A 26040-nucleotide genomic window follows, 5' to 3' on the forward strand; every position below is an offset into this window, starting at 1 on the left:
GTTAGTCACTTTTCAGAACGAGAGTCAGTATTAGTGATATTAGGGACCTATAGCGAGATCGAAAGATGCTATTTGTTAAGAGTGGACCGAGAGGACCTCTTGTTTCCCGCCTCACTTGTGTTCGATTTGGACCTGTTTAGTATGCTGCCGCCGAAGCTGTAATGAACCGACCATCCTAGTACCCCTTCGTTATCTGTTTAATCCGTCTTTTTAGTTTATTGTTTTTATTTACTCTTAGTCATAGACCAAATCAATCCAACCCCCACAATTGTTACCCTAGACTTTTATTAGACAGCTAGAAATTACGTCTGCCTCCTTGTGGTTCGACCCTGTTACCACTAGCCTAGGTTAGTTTTAATAGGAAAATATAAATCTTATTTTTGGTACTCACAACGACGGGTATCAATGATGGCCATAGGGCCAAGAGTTATTCTTAAATTCGGCTATTTAATCGTATGTTAGTCATCATCGGAGTCTATTAGCATTTATGTGAGGAAATAGGAAGTTTGGAACCGAGTTGAGAATGTAAACATTCTGCCCCAGGTGACACTCGACCGAGTGCACCATGCACTCGACTGAGTGGTCGCCTACTCGGCCGAGTGGCGTCCTACACTCGACCAAGTGGACTGCTTTGACCCTTGTTTTGTTGATATTTGACCAAATATTGAGCATGTACCCTTATTTTACGGTTTATATTAGTTGACTTGTGTTGGATGACCATGATTGACCTTACATGTGTGATATGTGTGAATTGTCTACGTTTAACCATATGGTATAGAATTTTGCAAGTAATGAAATCGTTGATTCGATACGAGTGGATTGATGATAGAAATTATATGATAACCTTGTTTGATGTATGTTAATCGACATGATTTTATTTGGTTGTGTAAACGTACGAGGAAATATGCAAATTACGTGTTGCATAGTGATCATTTGCATGATTGTGATTGTGGTCTTCCATTGGAGCGGAAGTCTTGATGATATATGGGAACGAATCTAAAAACACATGTGTGATCATGTGGTGGATTTTACACGGTATGTGCGTGGCATGATGTCCGGAAATGGGAATGTTGAATATGGTTGAGTCACATAACGAGTAATTTTTGCATTAATTGACTGTTTCCTAGACTACGCATATTCGTGATTGATTTGCATACATGTGCATGTATGAGATTAGACGTGATATATATGTATGTAGTAATAATCGAGTTATACACCGAAATTGATGCGTAGACCTAGAACCAATTGGGTTGGAAGTCGCTACGGGATTAGGGTTTCGAACCGTGGGCTGGACCTTATACCTTGACGTTTGGGAGGCTCGTAGAGTAAGGTTATATCAATGGCATTAGGACCATATCTGATTTATTTATGGATTTGCAATAGGAAAGAAAGAGTTGGTCATTTGTGGAATTTAGTAAGGATCGTGTGAGAGCACACCGTGAGGCTTGATAATTGAACTTCGGGACGAAGTTCTATTTTAGGGGGAGTAAATGTAACAATTCATAAATTAAGGAAAGAGAAAGTATGGAATGTGAAGAAGTAATGAGAGTTGAGAAAAGCACTTTGGGATGAGTGTGGTATTTATAAAGATTGGTTTATAGACATGTGAGGCGAGAGAGAGTGAATGGGAATCGGTGATGAGACTTGAGGAATAATTGGGAAAAGAGAGAGTGATGCGAACTTCAGGGACAAAGTTCATTTTAGGGAGGGAGGGAGATTGTAATACCCCGTATTTTATAATTATATAAATAATATTATGTTGTATTTATACGAGTGATTAGTCTAGTTTAGTATGGGTCAATAAAAGTTATTTTGATGGTTAATTGATAGGTTGAGAAGCATTTTAGTGGATTTTATTGTATATGTCTCTTATGTTGGGTTGGTAATGGACTTGTGTGTTTTTATGGGATAATTGGATTGATTTTATTGTTATGTATGGAAAGGACTTCTTTAGAGGTTGGTATTGGGCTAAAGATGTCATGTGAGTGTGGATTTTAAAGCAAGTCAAGGCCCAAGGACAAAAGTCAAAGCATGGAAGCAAATGAAGAAGAGGAAGCGTCATAATAGAAAGCCGCTAGGGGCGGCAAAATGCCGCTAGTCGCGTCACATCTCTTCTAGCCGCTAGTGGCGGGAAAAAGCCGCTAGTGGCGGGAAAAAGCCGCTAGTGGCGGCTCAGCATTGGATTCCGCATTGGATTCTACAACTCTCTTAATTCTCCTTTATTTTGGGATTTATGCTCATTCTTTATGACACTTTATGGAGATGCTCTTTTGAAGACTATATAAAGAGATGTTGTTGATCAAATTGGGAGACTCATACATACTTTACATACTTTCTCTTCCTCTTTAATCATTAGAATACATAAACAATTTTCAATTTCAAGTTTGTTTTTATTATTTGTATGGAGGGCTAAGTTCTACATCTTGGAACAAGTTCTTGAAGCCAATTTAGTTATTGAATTGTAAGACTCTTATTCTATTTCTATTTTATTGTTTGAATATCAAGTTTAATTTGGATTATTGTTGGTTTGTTACTTATACATCTAGAATGATCAACTAGTTGTTATTATTTAATTAACCATTGCTAGATTAGGTCAATGAATCTTTTGTTTGTTTACCTATTCCGTTGTAGCAATTATAATTCATCAAGTAGTATGCTAATTCATCATTGTTGAGTTATAAATGATTAAACTTGTATGAATCAAAGTGGAGCATCGCTTGTATTCTTCATTCATTCATCTTTGCTAAATTCCATCGCTATATTCTACAATTTTGATACGATTAAGCGCTTGACTAAATTGACAACATTGTAAGGGTTATTTGTTTACGCTTGTAGCTAATAACTAAAATTATGTGGAATTAGTAGTCGACAACTTCATAGCAAAGTATTTAATAATGAAATAGATTAAAAGAGTCAATTATCAATTCATAACTAGTTGGTGGAAATTACTTAGTCCAAGAATTTTTCTCATCATTTGTTTACATTTTCAGTTACTTATATTGTTTTTTTTTTTATATTTTCATTGCCTTAGATTATTACTTTAGTAGACTTGAATCAATCAACATTCAAAACCCCCCATTTGGTTACTTAACCTTGCACACATTTAATCAACATAAACACCTTCCTCGTGGGATCGACCCCTACTTACACTTGCTACTAGTTTGAGTTTGTAGTGGATAAAAATACTAATTTGGAGACTCACGACAAGTCGAGCCAAATTTTGGCGCCGTTGCCGGAGAAAGGCTATTGTTTGTTTATTTTGTGCAATTTTTTTATTTATTTCTCAATTTTATTTTAAGTGTTTGGTTTATGCCAAACACCCGTTCTACTAACAAGAAATTGTTGGATTTTGATCCAGAATTGGAGAGAACTCTTTTTCGTGTTAGAAGAGAGATAAGGCGAAAACTTCAATTCAACAATCAAGACAAAAAGGAGGAGAAAGAAAACATCAAAATTGCAAGAGAAACTCGAACCTTGAGGGAGCTCACCGCTCCCGATCTCACTCAACAACCTTTATGCATCACTTTTCCGGCCTTGGCGGAAGGCACCACATTTGAATTGAAGTCGGGTTTGATCCACTTACTACCCGCATTCCATGGGTTAAGTGGTGAGGATCCAAATAAGCATTTGTCGGAATTTTATGTGGTATGCACCAGCATGAAACCAAATGGCGTCACCGAAGAGCAAATCAAGTTGAGAGCATTCCCGTTCTCACTCAAAGACACCGCTCATGATTGGTTGTACTACCTTCCACCGGGTAGTATCACCACTTGGGCTCTAATGAAGAAGGCGTTCCTTGAAAAGTATTTCCCCGCCTCCAAATCTTCCCATCTTAAGAAGGAGATATCAAATGTGGAGCAAAAGGATGATGAAACACTCTATGACTATTGGGAGTGTTTCAAGAAGTTATGTGCAAGTTGCCCATACCATGGGTATAGTGACCAAGATCTCATCCTCTATTTTGTTGGAGGACTATCACCGGAAGATGCACGTATCGTACATGGTGCTAGTGGTGGAGGCATCATCAACAAAAATCCGGATGAAGCTAATGAATTGTTGAGTGAGTTTGCCAAAAGCACACGCCAATTTAGTGTGAGATCCAAAACAAGAAGGGTGAGCATGGCTAGTTCTAATCCTTCCTTGGAAAGCAAGGTTGAAGATTTAACTTCCTTATTGAGGGAGATGATCATGGGGAACAAGCGACAAGTGCACGCTTGTGGTATTTGTTCATCTAATGGGCATGTCACCGATCAATGCCCACAAATGCAAGAGGAGACCGAGGAGCTGAATGCCGCGGGTGCTTTTGGTCAACCCCAAAAGAGGTTTGAACTTTACTATAATCCTATGAGAAGAGACCATCCCGGTTTCCAATATGGGAATCCACAAGGCGGCTTGCAACCGCCAAGCCAACAAAATCAAGGCTCGTCATTTGGTCAACAAGGTCCATCTCAAAATTTTGGACAACAATTTGGTCAATCTAAACCAAGGTTCATTCCAAGACCACAAGGTTCAAATTCATTCTCTTCTCAAGGTCAAACTTCCACTCCATCCATGTCTACGGAGGACATAATTCGAGCTCTTACTTCTAATGTGGCTACTATGCAAGCTAATTAAGTGCAATTTCAACAAGAGACAAAGGCTAGCATTCAAAACTTGAAAAATCAATTTGGGCAAATGTCTAGTGCTCTTGGGAGATTTGAAGCTAGGGATTCCGGAAAATTACCTTCCCAAACCATTCCTAATCCCAAGCCTAATGCAAGTGCCATGACTTTGAGGAGTGGGAAGGAGTTGCAAGGGTCAAAAGCCAAGATTAGTGAGATCATTGAGCAAGAAGAGGAGGAGTTGGTCATTGAGCCTAATATCGCCCCACCATTGGTTAAAAAGGAGGAAGTAACACCGGTTGTCACACCTACTTATGTGGATGATCCACCATTTCCCGAGGCTCTGAAGAGGAAAAGCCGCCCTACACAAGACAAAGATGTCTATGAGACCTTTCGCAAATGTGAGGTAAACATCCCTTTATTAGACTTATTGAAAAGTGTGCCTAGGTATGCTAAGTTTCTTAAAGAGTTGTTTACCATTAAAAGGAATCAAAAATTGAAGGGTGTCCAAAAAGTTAAAGTTAATGAACATGTGTCGGCGTTGTTTCAACATAAGCTACCACCTAAGTGTAGTGATCCGGATATGTTTACCGTACCTTGCACCTTAGGAGACACCACTATTCCCAATGCTATGCTTGACTTAGGTGCTTCAATTAATGTACTCCCTTATTCCTTGTACAAGTCTTTGAAATTGGGACCATTGGTTAAAATGGGGGTGGTAATTCAATTGGCCGGCCGTTCAAATTCTTATCCTAGGGGGGTGGTTGAGGATGTACTTGTGATGGTGGATAAATTAATATTTCCCGCTGATTTTTATGTACTTGAAATGGAACATGATTCACAAGCGGCTCCTATACTTTTAGGTAGGCCATTTTTTAGAACCGCAAGTACTAAAATTGATGTGTCTAATGGTTCTCTCACTATGGAGGCCGATGGTCAAGTGACTAAGTTTAATATCTATGATTCCATGAAGTATCCTCGTGATGACCATTCTTGTTTCATGATTGATGTTTTGGAGCCTTTAGTGCAGGATGTGTTCAATGTAGATGGAGGAGATGAATTGCTTGTAGCTATTGATAATAGTTTATCTTGTGATAATTTGGATTTCTCTCTATCTAATAATTTGAAGGAAGTTGTGGCTTTCTTAGCCAAGATTGAAACTTATCCCATTATACCTTCATTTTCTAAACCACTAAAACTAACGTTGCCTCGTGAGAAATTGTTACCTTCAGTTTTGCAGGCACCCGTGGTAGAGTTGAAACCATTACCCGACCATTTGAAATATGTTTTTCTAGGTGATGGAGAAACTTTACCGGTAATCATTTCTAGCAAGATCACCAAGGAGCAAGAGGTAAAATTGGTGGAGGTTCTTAAAGAGAATAAGCTTGCAATTGGGTGGACTATTGCCGACATTAAGGGTATTAGTCCAACCACTTGTATGCATCACATATTCTTGGAAGAAGATGCCAAGCCGGTGAGACAACCACAAAGGAGATTGAACCCACCTATGATGGAGGTGGTGAAGAAAGAGATTCTTAAGATTTTGCAAGTGGGTATGATCTACCCAATATCCGATAGTAAGTGGGTTAGCCCCACACAAGTGGTGCCTAAGAAAAGTGGAGTGACGGTTGTAGAAAATCAACATGGAGAGTTGGTTCCAACCCGAGTGCAAAATGGGTGGCGTGTTTGTATTGACTACCGTAGACTCAATGCGGTGACAAGGAAGGATCACTTTCCCCTACCTTTCATTGATCAAATGCTTGAGAGGCTTGCCGGTAAGCCTTATTATTGCTTTTTAGATGGTTATTCGGGTTATTTTCAAATTGCTATTGCGCCCGAGGATCAAGAAAAGACCACATTTACTTGCCCATTTGGCACCTTTGCGTATCGACGGATGCCATTTGGGTTATGTAATGCTCCCGCAACTTTTCAAAGATGCATGGTTAGTATATTTTCTGAATATGTTGAAAATTTCATTGAAGTTTTCATGGATGATTTTACCGTGCATGGTGATTCATTTGATAGTTGTTTGGCCCATTTATCTCTTGTGCTTAAGAGATGCATTGACACTAACCTTGTCTTAAATTCTGAAAAATGCCATTTTATGGTGGAGCAAGGTATTGTTCTTGGGCATGTGGTTTCATCTAAAGGTATTGAGGTTGATAAAGCAAAAATTGATACTATTCAATCCCTTCCTTATCCTACTAATGTTCGTGAAGTTCGCTCTTTTCTTGGTCATGCAGGTTTCTATAGAAGATTTATCAAAGACTTTTTAAAGGTAGCTTCACCATTGTGCAAATTATTGCAAAAGGAGGTGGAATTTGAGTTTTATTTGGCTTGCAAGGAGGCATTTGACAAGTTAAAAGAGAATTTGACATCGGCCCCAATCATACAAGCTCTAAATTGGTCTCTTCCATTTGAGCTTATGTGTGATGCTAGTGATTACGCGATTGGTTCCGTCTTGGGTCAACGAGTTGGGAGAGTACCTCATGTAATCTACTATGCCTATATGACTCTCAATGAGGCCCAAAGGAACTACTCTACTACCGAGAAGGAGATGTTGGTGGTAGTATTTGCTTTAGAGAAGTTCTGATCCTATCTACTTGGTACTAAGGTGGTGGTGTTCACCGATCATGACGCTCTTAGGTACTTGATGACGAAGAAGGTGGCTAAGCCAAGACTTATCCGTTGGGTGTTGTTGCGAAGCGAATTTGACATTGAGGTTCGGGATAAGAAAGGAGCCGAGAATGTGGTTGCGGACCACTTGAGTCGGCTATTGAATTTAGGAAGGCTTGAAGGGCCTATTCGTGGCACATTTCCCGATGAGACACTCTTTGCCCTTACTTCCGTTTCTCTTTGGTATGCTAATATTGTTTACTTTCTTGTTTCCAATGAATTTCCTACAGGTTTTTCAAAGTACCAAAAAGACAAGATAAGGAGTGATGCCAAATACTATGTTTGGGATGATCCTTACTTATGGAAGCATTGCTCGGATCAAGTGGTGAGGAGGTGTTCCAGAAAATGAGATGAGTTCTATTATCACTTGTTGTCACTCTTATGCTTGTGGAGGTCATTTTGGAGCTAGAAGGACCACAAGGAAGGTGCTTGATTGCGGTTTCTATTGGCCAAGCTTATTTCGGGATGCCCATGGATTTGTCAAAACTTGTGACAATTGTCAACGAAGTGGTAACATTTCTCGTCGTAATGAGATACCCTAAACTCCTATGCTTTATTGTGAAATTTTTGATGTGTGGGGTATAGATTTTATGGGTCCATTCCCCACGTCTCATGGTTTCTTATATATACTTCTCGCCGTTGATTATGTGTCGAAGTGGGTGGAAGCTAAACCCGTTAGGACTAACGATGCTAAAGTTGTTGCAGATTTTATCAAGTCTAACATCTTTTCTAGGTTCGGAATTCCAAGAGCATTGATAAGCGATAGAGGCACTCACTTTTGTAATAGGACGGTAGAAGCATTTTTAAAGAAATATTGTGTCACTCACAAAGTTTCTACCGCTTACAATCCTCAAACAAATGGTCAAGCCAAGGTGTCCAATATAGAAGTAAAGTCCATCTTGGAAAAGACGGTGAATCCGAGTCGGAAAGATTGGAGCTTGAAGTTAGATGATGCATTGTGGGCCTATAGAACGGCTTATAAAACCCCGATTGGTATGTCACCATATCGGTTAGTGTTTGGTAAGTCTTGTCATCTCCCGGTCGAGCTTGAACACAAAGCTTTTTGGGCGGTAAAGACTTTGAATATGAGAATGGATGAGTCAGGTGAGTACCGGAAATTGCAATTACAAGAGTTAGAGGAGATTAGGAATGAGTCGTATGAAAATACGGCGATTTTCAAAGAGCGAACAAAGGCATGGCATGACAAGATGCTTGCTAGAAAGACGTTCACCGTTGGTCAAAAGGTTTTGCTCTACATATCTCATCTTCGATTAGTTCCGGGTAAGCTAAGGTCAAGATGGGTTGGTCCATTTATTGTTACTCAAGTATTTCCACATGGCGCGGTGGAGATTCGTAGTCCGTCTACGGAGAAGATTTTCAAAGTGAATGGGCACCGTCTCAAACCATATTATGAAGGATTTCAACAAGAAGCGGTCGAGGGGATTGATCTTGTCGACCCAATTTATGACGATTGACCTTCTCATTTTCATGTCGAGCCACGACATTAAATAAGGCGCTTTACAGGAGGCAACCCGATTTATTTTCGTTGTTGATTTATTTACATTTTTAGATAGTTTAATTTTTATTGTTATTCCGTTAGTATATTTACGTCTAATGTTTGCTTGTGTTTTGTAGGTACCAAAAATAAAAACAAATTATTTAAAAAAAAAACAAAAAAAAATCACAAAACAGGACGCAAGAAGAAACACGGAAGGAGAACAAGACAAGCAACACGAGCAGCAACAACCAAAACCAGCCACTCTTCTCGGCCAGAACGCAACACCAGCGGCACCATATACTGTTCCACCAGCCGCTCCACTCGGCACCTGATACCCTCTCGCGGCTCATCCTCCTGCTTCACCTGCCGCGCTTCTCGGCAAACCAGGCCACCCCAACGGCTCCCCTTCTGTTTTCCACGCCGCGCATCTCGGCCAACCCGACTCCCTCGCGGCCACCGGTTCTGATCTTCCTGCCGCGCCACTCAGGCCTTCAGCCGACCCCTGCGGTTCCTCGACACCAGGTATACAAACCCGTCTTCCTCTTTAATTTTTTTCTTCATTCTTCACACACAAAAAAAAAAAAAAACAAATTGCTTCAGTCGAAAATTCTTCCCCATACCTTCAAATCGCATTTAATTGTTCTCAACTCCAATCCCTTATTCAAACTACCCTTTCTCTTTGTTCTTCATTCAAAATTTGTTGAAATATCGAGTTTTTGGAACCCTAGCAATTGGGGATTCAAAAAATTTGAATTTGGGGTATTCATTGAAGTCGAATTGGGTTTAATTTCTGCACAGGGGTATAAACAACTCGATTTTGTTAACAAATTTCGAATTTCTGGAACCCTATCAGTAGGGATTTCGAAAATTTCAATTTGGGGCATTCAAGTGATAAAAATCGGGTTTAATGTCTGCAAAACAGGAGTATATACCATTCACTTTGTTACAAATTTCAACTTTTTGAAGCCCTCACCATCGAGCATTCGAAATTTTCGACTTTGGGGTTATTTGAGTTGAAATTGTGTGTGATTTCTGCGATAAGGCATTTTCATCATCATTTCTCATTACAAAGAGGCAAATTTTTCATCTTTTGGTAAAAAATTTCATACTTTGTCTCTTCCTTTGAATTATTTGTTTGAATTTTCGTTCTAACTTTAATTTAAAGGCTTTATAATTGTTCAATTGAGTATTTATTGGTGATTTATTGGCACTTGGGATTAGAATTGTTGAGCTTGTTCGTTGTTGAGGGAGATTTGGAGTTGTAAGAGAGCTTTGTTGTTGTTGTATACTTGGAGGGTGTTCTTTGTTGAGCATTATTGTCATTGTCGGAATGAGGACCACTAAACGTCAAACCACACCCGCTACCACCTCTAAACAACCCACCAAAAAACAAAAGACTACCCACACCACGTCCAAAACACCCATCCTTATTCCTAGAAAAATCCCCATTCCCAAACCCGCTACTTTGACCGTTAAGCAAGGGGATATTTGGGATGATCTACATGAGCGTCATATGATGGAGAGATTCCTTTGTCATGAAACAATAGAGAAGTTGGGTATGCTTGACGTGATGAAGTCATTATTGAAGAATGTTGGTTTGGAGGATTTCATGGGGAAGGGGGCTCACACTTATAGGAGATACACTTTAGAGTTCTTATCCACATTATCCTTGTCGGGAGCGTCCACTAAAACTCCTAAAATCACCTTCCGGTTGAAAGGACAATCTCATTCTATGACCTATGAGGGGTTGAGAAAAGCTTTTGGTATTAAGGAGATGAGTAAGGTGAAATATGTGGGTCTTGATAAGGATGCTAGTTCAACATGGTGGAAGGAGTTGACGGGGTTGGATACACGTGGAAAGAAAGGTGAAATAAGTTCTTATATCCCTCACCCGTGTCTTCGAGTTGCTCACCGTTTGACAGCCAATACATTCCTTTGTAAGGGTGAGCCCACCAAACTTTCCCGTGTTCACTTTGGTTACTTGAGAGCTATGACTCCGGAGAGTGAGGGTGTACCCGATTGGGTTGATATTTTTGTGCAGTCTTGTTTAAAATTGTGTTCGACGGAAGGAACTAAGATTGGTGGTGGGAGTTTGGTGACCTTGATAATGCAACATTTGAAGATAGACGTGGATGAGGATGAGGTACCATTGATGGATAGCTACCTTATGAATGTCCCTTGTTTGATACAGTGTCATATGCTCCGACCACGTGCATAGAAGGTACATATTTTTGGTGTTGGGGTTCTTAAAATGATATTTATTTGAAGATGCCTCGCCCGGCCGATGATCCCTTGACTTATGGAGAGGTGACGGAAAATTTCCATATTTCCGCCGACCCCGACCTTGATCCTTTGGATGATGGGGAGAGTGATGAGAATGATGAGGAGGATGAGGGTGATGGTGCTAGGAGTGGTATTGATGACACAACAAGCCGGCCTGTTGCTACCACTCATGTGGCTACTTATGACCAAGTTTGGATGAAAGAAGTTGATGCTTGGAGGAAGGAAGTTGATGCTAAGCAATCTAAGACCGATGATAAGCTTCAGGCACTTACTAATGTGCTTTTAGAGACCCGTGAGCTTGTTCGGTCTTTGGTTAGTGTTGCCAAGTTGGGTGAACATGCTACAACCCAAGATGTTAGGAAGGAGAGTCATGCCTCTAAGAGCGATGGTAACGGAGATTCCTCCGGTACTTAACTTGTGTTGGTATGTATTTCTTTTACCTTTTCCATGTCTTACTTTTTGTTGTTCCTCACATTGGGGGCAATGTGAAGATCAAGCATGGGGGAGGGAACTCCATTTGTATTTACTTTACTTTCTTTTGCATTCAATTTCAAAAAAAAATTAAAAAAAAAAATTAATTAAAAAAAACGAAAAAAAAAACCCCGGCTAGGTGAAAACCCGAGAGGGCGCCTAGGCAAGATTGGGTATATGGCCGAGGACGGAGTGAAAACCCGAAAGGGCGCTCTGGGTAAAATGAAGAATTGAGATGCGTGCCATGAGAGTAGTGTAAGGAATAAAAGCTAGATTGAAAACTCGCAAGGGCGGGCGATCTAGGCAAAATGAGAGATTAGGAATAAAAAAATGTTACTTGGTTACTTGTTCTTTCATCTTGGAGGTGGCGACATAAGGAGGTTTGAAGGGTGGTTTGGGATAGGACATTTGAAGAAATAAGGGGGGATGGGTGGTGAAGTGTGATGGTTTGAACTACATTTTGTTTCACATTTTCATATTTTAAGATGTAGTTTGTTGTTGGATATTGTTGCTTAGTGGAGGATTGGGTGACATGGTTATTATGTTGGAGTAGTAGTGGTTAGTTGTAGTGTTTGGAGTTGGAGCAAGCTACTCACGTTTCGCTTTCTAGACCTTGGTGTGGGTTATTTTTTTGACTTGTCCCTGAGTTTTACTCGAGGACGAGTAAAGGTCTAAGCGTGGGGGAGCTTGATTAGTCTAGTTTAGTATGGGTCAAAAAAGGTTATTTTGATGGTTAATTGATAGGTTGAGAAGCATTTTAGTGGATTTTATTGTATATGTCTCTTATGTTGGGTTGGTAATGGACTTTTGTGTTTTTATGGGATAATTGGATTGATTTTATTATTATGTATGGAGAGGGCTTCTTTAGAGGTTGGTATTGGGCTAAAGATGTCATGTGAATGTGGATTTTAAAGCAAGTCAAGGCCCAAGGACAAAAGTCAAAGCATGGAAGCAAATGAAGAAGAGGAAGCGTCATAATAGAAAGCCGCTAGGGGCGGCAAAATGTCGTTAGTCGCGGCACATCTCTTCTAGCCGCTAGTGGCGGGAAAAAGCCGCTAGTGGCGGCTCAGCATTGGATTCCGCATTGGATTCTACAACTCTCTTAATTCTCCTTTATTTTGAGATTTATGCTCATTCTTTATGACACTTTATGGAGATGCTCTTTTGAAGACTATATAAAGAGATGTTGTTGATCAAATTGGGAGACTCATACATACTTTACATACTTTCTCTACCTCTTTAATCATTAGAATACATAAACAATTTCCAATTTCAAGTTTGTTTTTATTATTTGTATGGAGGGCTAAGTTCTACGTCTTGGAACAAGTTCTTGAAGCCAATTTAGTTATTGAATTGTAAGACTCTTATTCTATTTCTATTTTATTGTTTGAATATCAAGTTTAATTTGGATTATTGTTGGTTTGTTACTTATACATCTAGAATGATCAACTAGTTGTTATTATTTAATTAACCATTGCTAGATTAGGTCAATGAATCTTTTGTTTGTTTACCTATTCCGTTGTAGCAATTATAATTCATCAAGTAGTATGCTAATTCATCATTGTTGAGTTATAAATGATTAAACTTGTATGAATCAAAGTGGAGCATCGCTTGTATTCTTCATTCATTCATCTTTGCTAAATTCCATCGCTATATTCTACAATTTTGATGCGATTAAGCGCTTGACTAAATTGACAACATTGTAAGGGTTATTTGTTTACGCTTGTAGCTAATAATTAAAATTATGTGGAATTAGAAGTCGACAACTTCATAGCAAAGTATTCAATAATGAAATAGATTAAAAGAGTCAATTATCAATTCATAACTAGTTGGTGGAAATTACTTGGTCCAAGAATTTTTCTCATCATTTGTTTACATTTTCAATTACTTATATTGTTTTTTTTTTATATTTTCATTGCCTTAGATTATTACTTTAGTAGACTTGAATCAATCAACATTCAAAACACCCCATTTGGTTACTTAACCTTGCACACATTTAATCAACATAAACACCTTCCTCGTGGGATCGACCCCTACTTACACTTGCTACGAGTTTGAGTTTGTAGTGGATAAAAATACTAATTTGGAGACTCACGACAAGTCTAGCCAACGAGTTATGTTTGAGAAGGAATAATAAAATAATTATTATTATTATTATTAGATGGTAATGATGATAATAATAATAATAATAATAATAATAATAATAATAATAATAATAATAATAATAATAATAATAATAATAATAATAATAATAATAATAATAATAATAATAATAATAATAATAATAAGTTGTAATGATAATAATAATAATAATAATAATAATAATACGTAATACGATACATGTATATATAAACGTATACTACTAACTACCCTTATATAATCTACCCTACCCCTTATCCACCCACCTTATCCACATGAAATCTCTAACAGAATCCTCGCCCAAGACTTTTTTGAGAGAAAAAGAGAGGAAAAAGGAGAGATTGGAAGAATGAAGATTTTGTCCCTCCGTCTCGAGATCGTAAGGTAAGACCGTCTTATACTAGTCCGTCCCTTAACTAATTTATACCGTTAACTCGGCCGCGACTTGGAACCACCGTGTGACCCACCGTGACTGACCTTGACCACCGTTGACCGCCCAAATGGTGGTTTGACCGAGCTTATAAAGGGTGTTATTGTTGTTGTTGTGTGACCGTCTTAAGACGGATTTTTGACCAACCTTTTTTGAGTGACTTGGGCTGAACTTAGGTGAGTTTTGTTGAGGATTGAGGGGGGGTTGTAGTGGTGGTAATGGGTGATGGAATGGGTGGTGTTAGGTTGTCGAAAATGGGTGTCAAAGAGGGCTATACGGGTTGACTATTTTTGTAGTGTTTGTTGTTGTTGGTGGTGGTGTCGGCTGCCATGGTTGTTGTTTCTCTGGTGGGGGATGGTGACTGGTCCCACCATGGTCACTGAATGCCATGGTGGTGGTTGTGGTGGCCACGGTGGTGGCGGCCCTTGGTGGTTTTAGTGTGTGTCGTGTTGGTGTTGTGGTTGTCGTGTCTTGTTGTTGTTGTTGCCATGGTGTTAGGGCTGGCCGTGGACCACCATGGCTGGTGGTGGTGGTCCACAGTGGCAGCAGAGGTGGTGGTTCTAGGAGGGAGTCGGGTGCGGGCACGAGTCGGGATTTAAATAGCTTTAAGGCGGGTTTTTATTTAATTAGTTGAATTCGTATTTAATTTAATTAGTTTATTTATTAATTATATTTAATTATCATAATTAGGTGCCGACTTTATGGAGGAGCATATTTCTATCCGGTTGCTTTATTGTTTAGCGGTATTTGCTAAAAGGTAGGTTTATCCTACTCAGTTTCAATAATTTGTCTAATTGTTAAACGAGTCATATATCATTCATTTGCATTGAATGAGTCGGTAATTGGCATGTTGTACGGTAGCTTGCAATTATTGTATTGTCTTGTTTGTCAGAGGACTTGGTGGCTTACTTGTTGTTATGGAGACGTAAGGCGGTTGGGAGACCGTCTTACGCTTGAGTCGCCTCTTGGAGCTTCCCACTCCAAGAGGGATGTGCACATTAATGGCTTGAGTTATGGAGGGACTCGTGTGGTTGAGGCACGACGTCTGGCAGGGGATCCGGTTGGCTTTCGGACCCGTACGTCCGGGCGTCTCCGGTACTGTTGTGGTTGTTGGTATGTCTGGGCGTATCCCGGTACCAGTGTGGTTGTCGATATGTCTGGGCGTGTCCCGGTACCGTGGTGGTGGTTGTTTGATAGCATGTCATTCATATTATAGTCTTGTTGCATACTCACACGCTTTGAGTTGTGTCACACTTTATTTATTGAAACTGACGTTTGTGTGTCTGTGTAATTGTCACCTATTTCCGGGATGGCCTGTGTCGATCCATATGATATTTCCGATCATATGGGGAGCAGGTTAAGTACAGGTTGCTTGTTGACGTGATCAGGATTCGGGCCGCACTACGGACTTTGGAGTCGAGTACATAGTCACTAGGTAGATGGCATAGTCATAGACGAGTTGTATTTCATTTATTCATTTGTTTACATTTATGTAATCACTAACTTATTATTTATTTAATGAAGTTTCTTAATTGTAATTCTAATTTCACTGACTCGGGAAACCGAGATGGTAACCTTTCCCAATTACCTCGGCCGGGTAAGAAGGGGGTGTTACACTTATGATCTTGTAAGTAACATTACATAAATTTATGGGACGGAATTGGGATATCGTTTATGGACTTGCAACTTTTGGTATCAAATACTAGATGGGTATCATTGGTATCTAATGTTTGGGCCGGTATCACTTCTCAAGCTAAAATTATAAATAGCGAAAGTACAGTTGTCGTAGGTAATGGCCGCAAAACGCTTTTTTGGGATCATTCTTGGGTTGATAAATGGTGCCTTTCAGATAGAGCCATTGAGCCTATTCCTGACTCAATTATTGGCGTCACAGTGAGTGATATGTAGGATGAAGGTACGGGATGGAGATGGGACGAGTTCTTCAATTACTTAGCTTGGGTTGATTTATTGTAAATAGCAGCTTACTCACTCTCTTCAGACCAGGATACGGAAGACTCTTTATACTGGAACGCGTCTTCCGATGGAAAATTCTCGATCAAATATGCTTTAGCTCTTATTAAAGCAACTGATGAACCACCTGAAATGAACCCAGTACAATGGCATGCAATATGTTTATTTGGCTTGCAGCCCATGGTCGTCTCATGACTAATTATAACCGGGTTAGACGAGGTATGCACGATGACCTTATTTTGTCCAAGATGTAACGAAGAAGACGAAACCATTGATCATCTTCTGCGTTTTTGCCCATTCTCGACGGAATTATGGGACCTCCTTGGCGAATGCGCCGTATCTAATTCTTTTTATACTATGTCGTTTAATAGCTGGATGTCTCAGAATGAGTCTAACGGACTTCCTCTAGCTCGCTTCTAATAATTGGTCAATGAAATTTGCTATAACATGTTGGTGGATATGGCATGGCGAAATAACGTTGCTTTTGGAAGATCATACGATAACCCGATGACCCGCTTCGATTTCTGAGGATTCAAAGTCTGCTTTCGACCATTTTTCTATTTTTATCCCTATTCCAGGCACGGTACATGAAGAGCATTTTATAGGGTAGAATGCTCCTCCTCACGGATGAATGTTACTAAATACAAACGGTGCGTCTAAAGGGAATCTAGGTCCAGCGGGTTGTGGTGGAATTTTGAGGGATGAGACGGGAAATTTCGTGAGTGCTTATATGTTTTCTTGTGGTATATGCTCCTCGATGAGAGCAGAAATGCGGGCTTTGGTCGTCGTTCTAGAGCGAGCAAGGCAACTTGGTTATCGTAAGGCAACTTGGTTATCCTAAGATTATTGTACATATGGACGACTCATCGTGTGTGAGATTTATTTATCGTCAACAATTGCTAAGTAACAGCCTCCGTCCTTTGGTACAACGTTGTCTCAAACTTATAAATTTGGAGAGCTGGACGGTTAAAGTCGAACATGTTTTTCGAGAAGCTAATCGAGCAGCGGATTGGATGGCTAATGTAGGGATTATTTCTGAATCTACCACAACTTTCTTCGACATTCCTCCAGATATCATTCGTACGATTCTTTCTGAAGATGTACTTGGGGTTGTTATTCCCCGTTTAGTTGCTATTTAGTTTCCGTAATATAATGGGGCTTTGCCCCTCTTTAGCACCCAAAAAAAAAATAATTAAAAGTCGATAAAACGTAAGTGAGACCATAAATAAAAAAGATCGTCAATATAATGCCATGTAAGCTTCTATGTTGGCACTCATGCGTGACATGTTAGCATTTAACGGCCAAAAGTGACGGTTTTAACTACTTTAGTCAAGAATGAGAATCACTAATAATAAATTTGAAGGACACAGTTGATAAATGGACCCTGCGTATGATATAATATCAAGGAAAAAATGACATAGCGACACCCGGTGTTACTCACTTTCGGTACCACCGAGGATGTTTTAGTAAATACCAACAATTTTCACTTTGCCCATTTACTTTTTGAATTTCAAAATGTTTTATTGAAAAAGGGTAATATGGGAAATATAATTCTTGTTATCAAATAATTAATGAAATTGATGGGAGGAAATCAGATTTAGCTAATTCGGTCATGGAAAGAAGGTTACCAATTTCATTCAATGGATTAAATCTTGGAGAAATGAGTTACGGAGCGTAATATATTGCAAGATTTAGGAAAATGAATTCACATGCTTCATTTACCCGCATGATGTAGTTCCATTTATTATGCAAAAGGACACCGATTTATGAAAAATTATTCTATTAAACAAAGCTGTGAGCAAAAGTGAGCAATTAATTAGAAAACCATGGTTTCCCCTAAATGGTGAGGAAGGTATGTCCTCTAGTGTCGGCATTGTTGCTGGAGAAATAGTGTAACTCCAATTTTAATTTAAACCCAAATTCCATTAATGCCATAACTAATTTTGGCGCAATTGTGAAACATAAAATTCGTTTGGATGGGAAAACTGGAATAAAAGATTTGATTTTAATTTATATTATTATTTTAATAAGGGTGTTACTCAAACTCGGTAACATCAGGTGTCGCCCTATCACTTTCCATAATTGGAAAAAAGTGAAAACTTTCGGGCACATATGGAAAAAAGAAAAAAAAATAGAAAACTAGTCTATGTAATTACATAAAAAGCCTACCTTGAGCATCATGTTGTGACACATGGCAGTCTTAGGATCTCCTAGAATGAAGCCTTTTGTAGCGTTTGTCTAATTCTATCCTATAATTAATTAATTAATTAATTAATTAAGAGGGCATAATCAATACTACTTCTATGTCATAAGTCCCCGACTCTTCAAATTTCAAGCTGTTTACAAATAATTGATTCATTTCTCAAAACATTAAACGCATTGTCCTCCAATTTTCAAGTGAAATAATGTGTGGAGTAAAAACTATGACCAAACGAAGAGTCATATATACAATACTAGTTTGAATGCTCGTGCGTTGCAACGGGGTAATTAACTTATTTATAATGCAAAAAAAATGTTATAAGGGTTTAATGTTTATATTCTATGTCTAATGATTTGTTTACATATTATTAAAATATCTTTTTCAAAAAAAATAAAAGATTAATATATACGTGGGTTAACTCTTATTTATAATCATATAATCACCCCACCTTATACTAGTCTTTCGATATGGCACAATTCTATTATTTATAAGTAATATATTCACCAAACTTGGATTATTTTTATGATGTGGGACAATTCTACTATTTATACGTAGTATATATTCATCAAATCTGCATTGTTTTTCAATGTGGGACAAATAACATACTCGGAATTACACCATCTTTTTTGCACTTAATTCGACATCCAACCGGATCCCGAATACCGAATACGGACAATTGCTACTTATTATATCTAATAGTTATATTTTAATTTAATAATATGATCAAGTACTCTCCATTAATATTTGTACGTTGTTTTTCTTCAATTTTTTTTATCATAATTGAGATACGGAAATTTTCCGTGGTACCCCTTAATTTTGTCAGATTTTTCATGTTATCTCTTAGTTTTAAGAATCTGCCTATGGTACCCTTGAGGTTCCATTTTTTTTCCCATTGTACCCCCTAAGGTAAAGGCTGTTAAATGGACGTTAAGTTTGATGGCGTGGCAGTAAAATAACAATTAAAAAATAATACCCCCGTTATTGTTTTATTGGTACGGATATCTCTCTCTTTTAAATGAAAATTTAATTAACTATATCATTATAATATTGGAAGTTTCTCATGGTAACCTTGAACTTTGATAGATTACACATGGTACCCCTAATTTTAAGTTTCTACAAATGGTACTCCTGTGTTCACCTTTTTCTTTCCCAGAATACAATTTGACAACTTCCGTCATAACTCCATTACTCCTATGACTTGTGACGCCGTTTTCTTTTGTTATCTATTACACAAACACTTCATCATCTAATTCCTAAATCCATATTTTATTTAATAAACTAACATTTAATACCTAAATAACAAAACACAAATAGCATGACATGCTCAATTACTCGTCTAGTTACTCACAGAAGTAACGGCGTTATGAAAAAAGTAAACACAAGGATATTATATGTATAAACTTAAAATTAGGGGTATTATGTGTAATCTACCAAAATTCGAGGGTACCATGAGAAATTTCCAATAGTATAATGATATAGTTAATTAAATTCGAGGGTACCAAATTTCCGTTATAATATTGACCATTTTATCGATCTTTCTCCCACCTAAAAAAATATTACAACTTTAAAAATTTAACATTTAATTTAAGATTATGTTTAAAGTCTTTTATATAATAAGTATACTTTGAGAGATTCAATATACTTGGAGTGATACCTAAGTTCCAAGTATAAATCCTATTTATAATCATGGGATCACCCCACCTTATGATAATCTTCTGATGTGGGATAATTAAACTATTTATACGTAGTATATATTTATCACACCTACATTATTTTTCAATGTGAGACGAATAACATATTTAAAAGTACACCATATTTTTTGAACCTAATTCGACATCCAACCCGATTTAATAATAAGCAAATACTATATTATCTATTAATATTCATACGTTTGTTTTCTATTTTTTTTATCATAATTAAAATATGTGCAAATGATATGAACCTATACTCTAATGATAAAATTTTTTTGTAACACAATTCTAATTATATTATTTAAATGTAGTATATTTAACACACCTACTTTATTTTCAAATGTGGGACATATAAGATCTATAGGTAGAAAATATAATGATATAAACTTTGAAGAGCTCTCCGAGACAATACTTAAGAGACTCAAAAGATTTTGGGTTGATGCCTAAATTCCAAGGATGCCTCCTATTTATAATCATAGAATCACCCACCTTATGCTATATTTCGATGTGGGAAAATTCTATTTTTTATATATAGTATATTTGTCACACCTATATTATTTTTCAATGTGGGACACATAACATACTATGAAATACACCATCTTTAATATGTGCAAATTATATGAAATGAAATCTATATATACTCTAATGATAGCATTTCTTGCCATGAATATAATAATATTATTTTTATAATTTTCTTACCGACATTATTTTGCCAAATGAAATGTAAAAGTTTTTATATAAAAGTTAGAAACATCACTTGAATATAAAATAAGAAATACAGAGTATATATTATAATAACTAAAAGATTTTCCAAAGATTAACTAAGGTTAGAAATCATTATTGTAGAGACAGTAATACAAACTCTTTTAAGAGCTCTCTCTGACAATATTTAAGAGAATCAAAAGATTTTGGGTTATGACTTCTATTTGTAATCATAAGATCACCCTGCCTTATGATAATGTTCCGATGTGGGATAATTCTAATATTTATACATAGTATATTCACCACACTTACATTACTTTTCAATGTAGGACAGATAACATACTAAGTACACCATTTTTTTTTCGCACCTACTTTGACAGCAACCCGATTTAATAATGAGAAAATACAATACAAGCTACACTCTAATGATAGCATTTTTTTGTCACAATCTAATTTTATATATTTTTCATAAGATACTATTTTGTCAAATGAAATATAAGGTTTTTATATCAAAATTATAAACATCAGTTTAATATAATATAGAAAATGTATATATTTGGGATAGTTCTATTATTTATACATAATATATTCACCACAGCTACATTATTTTTCAATGTGGGACATATAACATACTAAAAAGTACATATCTTTTATATGAAAAAATTTTGGGTTAATACCTAAGTTTCAAGCATGCCTCCTATTTATATTTATAGAATCACCCTACCGTATACTATTCTTTCGATGTGAGATACATAATTTAATTATTTAGACGTAGTATGTTCATCATGCCTACATTATTTTTCAATGTGAAAGATATATCATACCAAGAAGTACATGTCTCTTCTTAAAAAACCACTATTGTATACATATTATTTTTCTTTGAAGGTAAAACCACTTAGTCTCGATCATTAGACAGGGATCTCTACATCGTACATATAACGACTCATTAACGCTCTATTACTGCATTAAGAAGACAACCATTAGTAAAATCTTTAGTTTTGTACTATATCAGGAGACTACCATTAGTAAAACCTTTAGTTTTGTATTTTTTGATTTTCTTGTTCATGTTCTTAACTCTTTCCCGGGTAGTTCCCAACGATTTCCACTTTATTTTTTATATCATATCGTAGATAATGATAGAAAATCTTAAGAACTCTTTAAAACAATATTTATGAGACTCAAAAATTTTTGGGTGGATACATAAGTTTCAAATATGCCTCCTATTTATAATCATAGGATCACATCACCTTATACTAATCTTTCGATGTGGAACAATTCTACTATTTATAGGTAGTATATTCATCACATCTACGTTATTTTCCAATGTGGGACAAAACATACTAAAAATTATACAACTTTACATACTAAAAAGTTTTAATATGTGCAAATAATATGAAATCTATACTCTAATGATAGCATTTTTTTACCACGAAGCTAATTATATTATTTTAATAATTTTTTTAACTATACCTTTTTGCCAAGTGAAATGTAAAAGTTTGATATAAAAATTGGAAATATCACTTGAATATAATTTAGAAAATATATATTATAATAATTAAAAGATTCTCCACTTTATTTTTACATCAAAAATTATTATTTACGATACTTTCCTAAATTAATTTTTGATGATGTGGACACTCTCAGATCGCTCGAAAAAACTCTCTTTACATATATATATATATATAGAGAGAGAGATTATAAAAGGTAAGAGAAATCATTTCACTAAGTCATTGTGTCACAAAAAAAAGTCATCTTCGACAAACATATGTCACATGCTTATAAATAAAGAAAAATTTAAAAAAATATAAGTTGCAAACACCAAAAAAAAAAAAATACAAATGAATACAAGCCTTTTATCTCAGTTAGTAGATTATACCTCCTGTGGTATAGTGTTATTATACAACTAAGGCTAGTTTAGTCTTTTTTCCTCCTTAATTTTTGTTTCCTTAATTTATGTAACCTAAATCAAATATTCAGTAAGTAACTGTCTTCTCTCTCTCTCTCTCTCTCTCTCTCTCTCTCTCTCTCTCTCTCTCTCTCTCTCATATTTTTCTAACTGATTCTCAATTATTCAATTACTCAATTATCTATTCCTTCAATATTATTTTTTCATCTATATTAAGTCACGAGCTTTAATCAGAATCAAAGATCTATACAAAAATTACAATCTATGAATGATGAAGCTTTTGTACATGGTCATGTTTATTGCAATTTAGTGTATAAAATTATAGTGCTCGAAACCTTTCTTACGGAGCTCGAATAGTTAAGTACGGAGCTCGAAACCTTTCTTACAAAAATTTGTACGTAGTCTTGGTTTATTGCAATTTTAGCGTATAAAATTACAGAGCTCGAAATATTTCTTATGGAGCTCGAATAGTTACGTATAAAGCTCGAAACCTTTCTTAAAAAATTTTGTACATAGTTATGGTTTATTGCAATTTTAGCGTATAAAATTACAGAGCTCGAAACCTTTCTTACGGAGCTCGAATAGTCACGTAGGGAGCTTGAAACCTTTCTTAAGCCCAAATCATCGTCATCATCATCAGTGTCTTCTTCTTCACCATTTTTTGTCTTTTTGAAGGCCTTAGAGAGAGAATATACAAGATGAATTGTTCTACGAAATTAGCATTCATGAACTCAAAATTTTTGTAGATTACCTAGGTTTATGCTTCTAGATTTTTCTAGATTACCAAGGTTTACTAAAACCCGGAACGAAAAATGCAAAGAATAACACAAGAGATCATATTATTTCAGTAAAAACCCAAATCATCAAGAAATAAAACCTAAATACATTGCCGATTGCATATGTTTTTCCATTATATAATGAATTGGATGGAGAGTAATGAAGGTTTTCTGAGAGAAGTGTGAGAGTTAAGAGGTTGAACGATTGTTCAATTGTTTTTTGAGAGGTTTAGTTTTTCTTTATTTTTTTAAATATTGGGTTGGATAATTGGGCCAGTTGTATAATGTTAATATACAACTGGTTGTAGGATGAAATTTATGCTTTTATCTTCCTCTCATAACTTTGTTTATCATCTACCCTATTAAATTAACTTAATTTCCTTTATTTAGTGATGGCCTTATTTCTTTCCCCTTACCATTATATAACAATCATAATTTTTTATTTTATTCAAAAAATTGATATGTAAAGTATATGTAGATACTAAATTAATTGATCCACTTTTTTCTTTATTATGTTTTGAATTAATTAGAATATTATTTGTTATTATTTTTGTGCTTGAAAATTGTAGGAGGATGATATATACCCACCTATCAACAAAATTGCATGAAATTATATTATGGCTAGCTATGAATCTTCTTTACATGTTTTTGTTTGATTTGAATGACTTTCTCATTTTTGTCGTCTTTTGTTTTTCTATATTGGTATATGTGCAATATCAAAAAATATAATGAATCTCTAATAAGTGGTTGCAGGTTACATTATATATTTCATTTCAACCCTTGAAATATTAATTGCCAAAAGTTTGTGAATTGTATTAGATTGTCTTTCACTCTTTCCTGCGCTTTAGTTCCACGTTTTAACACTTCTATTTTTGTCTAACAGGTTAGAAATCATATTGTTTAGTCAAAGTGTTGAAGCATGATGCAAGGATGTCAATTTGACCTTTTAATAGTGTTACACGGGGTAAATATTTTGAATGATTATTGATTAGAAACCGATACTCATTCTCCAATTCATGTTCCAATTTTCAATGCTTTCAAGCCTTTAAATAATTTTTTGTTTTCCATCCAATCAAATATATTCTTCTATACCTCACAATATTTCTTGGATAAATGTTTTTTTTTAAATGATTTGTGTATACTTTATTTTCTCATTAATTAGGAAATCTAATAATTCTTATGGAGTATATTAGTATTGTGTTTATTATAATCTTAGATAAATGAATAGGAGACATTTATGTTTGGAATCTTATATAAAGAGATATATCTATTAATTGTGTGATTTCGAAAAACGTAGTTAGTTTTGCTCATCTATACAATCTATATTAAAAGGCATGTTGAGTATCTAATTGACAAGCATTTTAAATTTCTAGCCTATTGTGATTGCACCTTACAAACATATAAAATTACTAAACTAACCATTTCACATATACGTAAAATTTACTATAATTTTGTACAAAAATGTCATTATATCATCATTATTCTTAAATTAATTGTATATATATTAATTACTTCATGAGTTAAATAATTCCAAAAGTGATGTAAGCTATACAATTTCGCATTCAAGTTTCATACAGTTAATTGACATTTTAATTGAATTTTTTGTAATAAAACATGTTAATGAATCGATTAAGGTTCTTCATACTAATTTTTTAAATTGATTTTCATGTAATGAAGTATTGGCAATGAGTAGATTATACAACCTGTTGTATGCAGTTGTATGATGTAGAATCCGAGCTGTGTACTAAAGTTTTCGAGTTTTGTTTAAAAGAATTTGAGCTATGCTGTAAAGTTTTTGAACTCACACACTTAAACATAAAAAAATAAACTCTTACAAAACTCATAAAAATTACACATAAGCTCGGATTAATGTATAGGGTTGTACAATGCTTATTATACAACTGGATGTATAGTAGTATTTGTGAAGTACTGGTTAGAAATATTATTTTTTCCTCTTTAATTGTGAAACTTATCTTTTCAGAAACCAAACTACTTAAAATTCACACATTCATTTATTTATGGAAAATTCATATTTTTTAAAATGGTAAAAATAAGATATGAAAAGGCAAAGTAATTAATATACTAATCATTCATCTTCTAAGCGTTTTTCCACTTAATTAATCACAATATCACCTTCTTCAATGCCAATTTTCTCATATTCTACAATTATAAAATCAATTTAATAAATTTCACTTATAAAAGAAGATCAACTAATACGAAGTTTATCACATTCCTAGCAAAAAAAAAAAAAAACAGAAAAGTTTGTTCATTTTCACCTTTTTATATCATTTGATTTTCAAAACTTTTCATATCTTTGCTTTGTGGTGAGTTCGAATCAAATGAGTGAGAAATGAAGAGATAAGAGGGAAGTAGAAGAAAAAAAGAAGAATCCAACAAGTTTTTGTATTGTATAGTTCGTCGTTTTTGGCATTGTTGAATGTTGATGAAGACAGTTGAGATCATCGATGATCGAATAAAACTATCGGCAAAGGGAGGTCAAACATTGATGGAGGAAACCCTAACGTAACCAAATTGTAACTTTAGTTTTTTAGTTTCAATTTTTTAGTATTGATAGACTGTTTTGCATGTTTTAAATATAATTATAATTCTTAATGTGTAGTGAGTTTGTTGGGATTGATATTAACAACAAATTACAAATATTGACTAAAGCAAGTTTAGTGTAAATATAATATTCT

At 35.7% G+C, this 26040-nt stretch overlaps 1 non-coding gene and 1 pseudogene across 1 annotated transcript; one reads left to right on the forward strand and one right to left on the reverse strand.

Annotated features, from left to right (window-relative positions):
* Positions 1-3828: 3828 nt before the first annotated feature.
* LOC141589515 (small nucleolar RNA R71) lies at positions 3829-3935 on the reverse strand. The gene has a single exon (XR_012520450.1). It is a non-coding gene; the product is annotated as a small nucleolar RNA R71 (small nucleolar RNA).
* A 739-nt stretch (positions 3936-4674) lies between these two features.
* On the forward strand, positions 4675-7626 carry LOC141588470 (uncharacterized; annotated as a pseudogene).
* The last annotated feature ends 18414 nt before the right edge of the window (positions 7627-26040 follow it).

The sequence above is a fragment of the Silene latifolia genome, chromosome 6 (genome assembly GCF_048544455.1).
Source record: "Silene latifolia isolate original U9 population chromosome 6, ASM4854445v1, whole genome shotgun sequence".
Classification (NCBI taxonomy): domain Eukaryota; kingdom Viridiplantae; phylum Streptophyta; class Magnoliopsida; order Caryophyllales; family Caryophyllaceae; genus Silene; species Silene latifolia.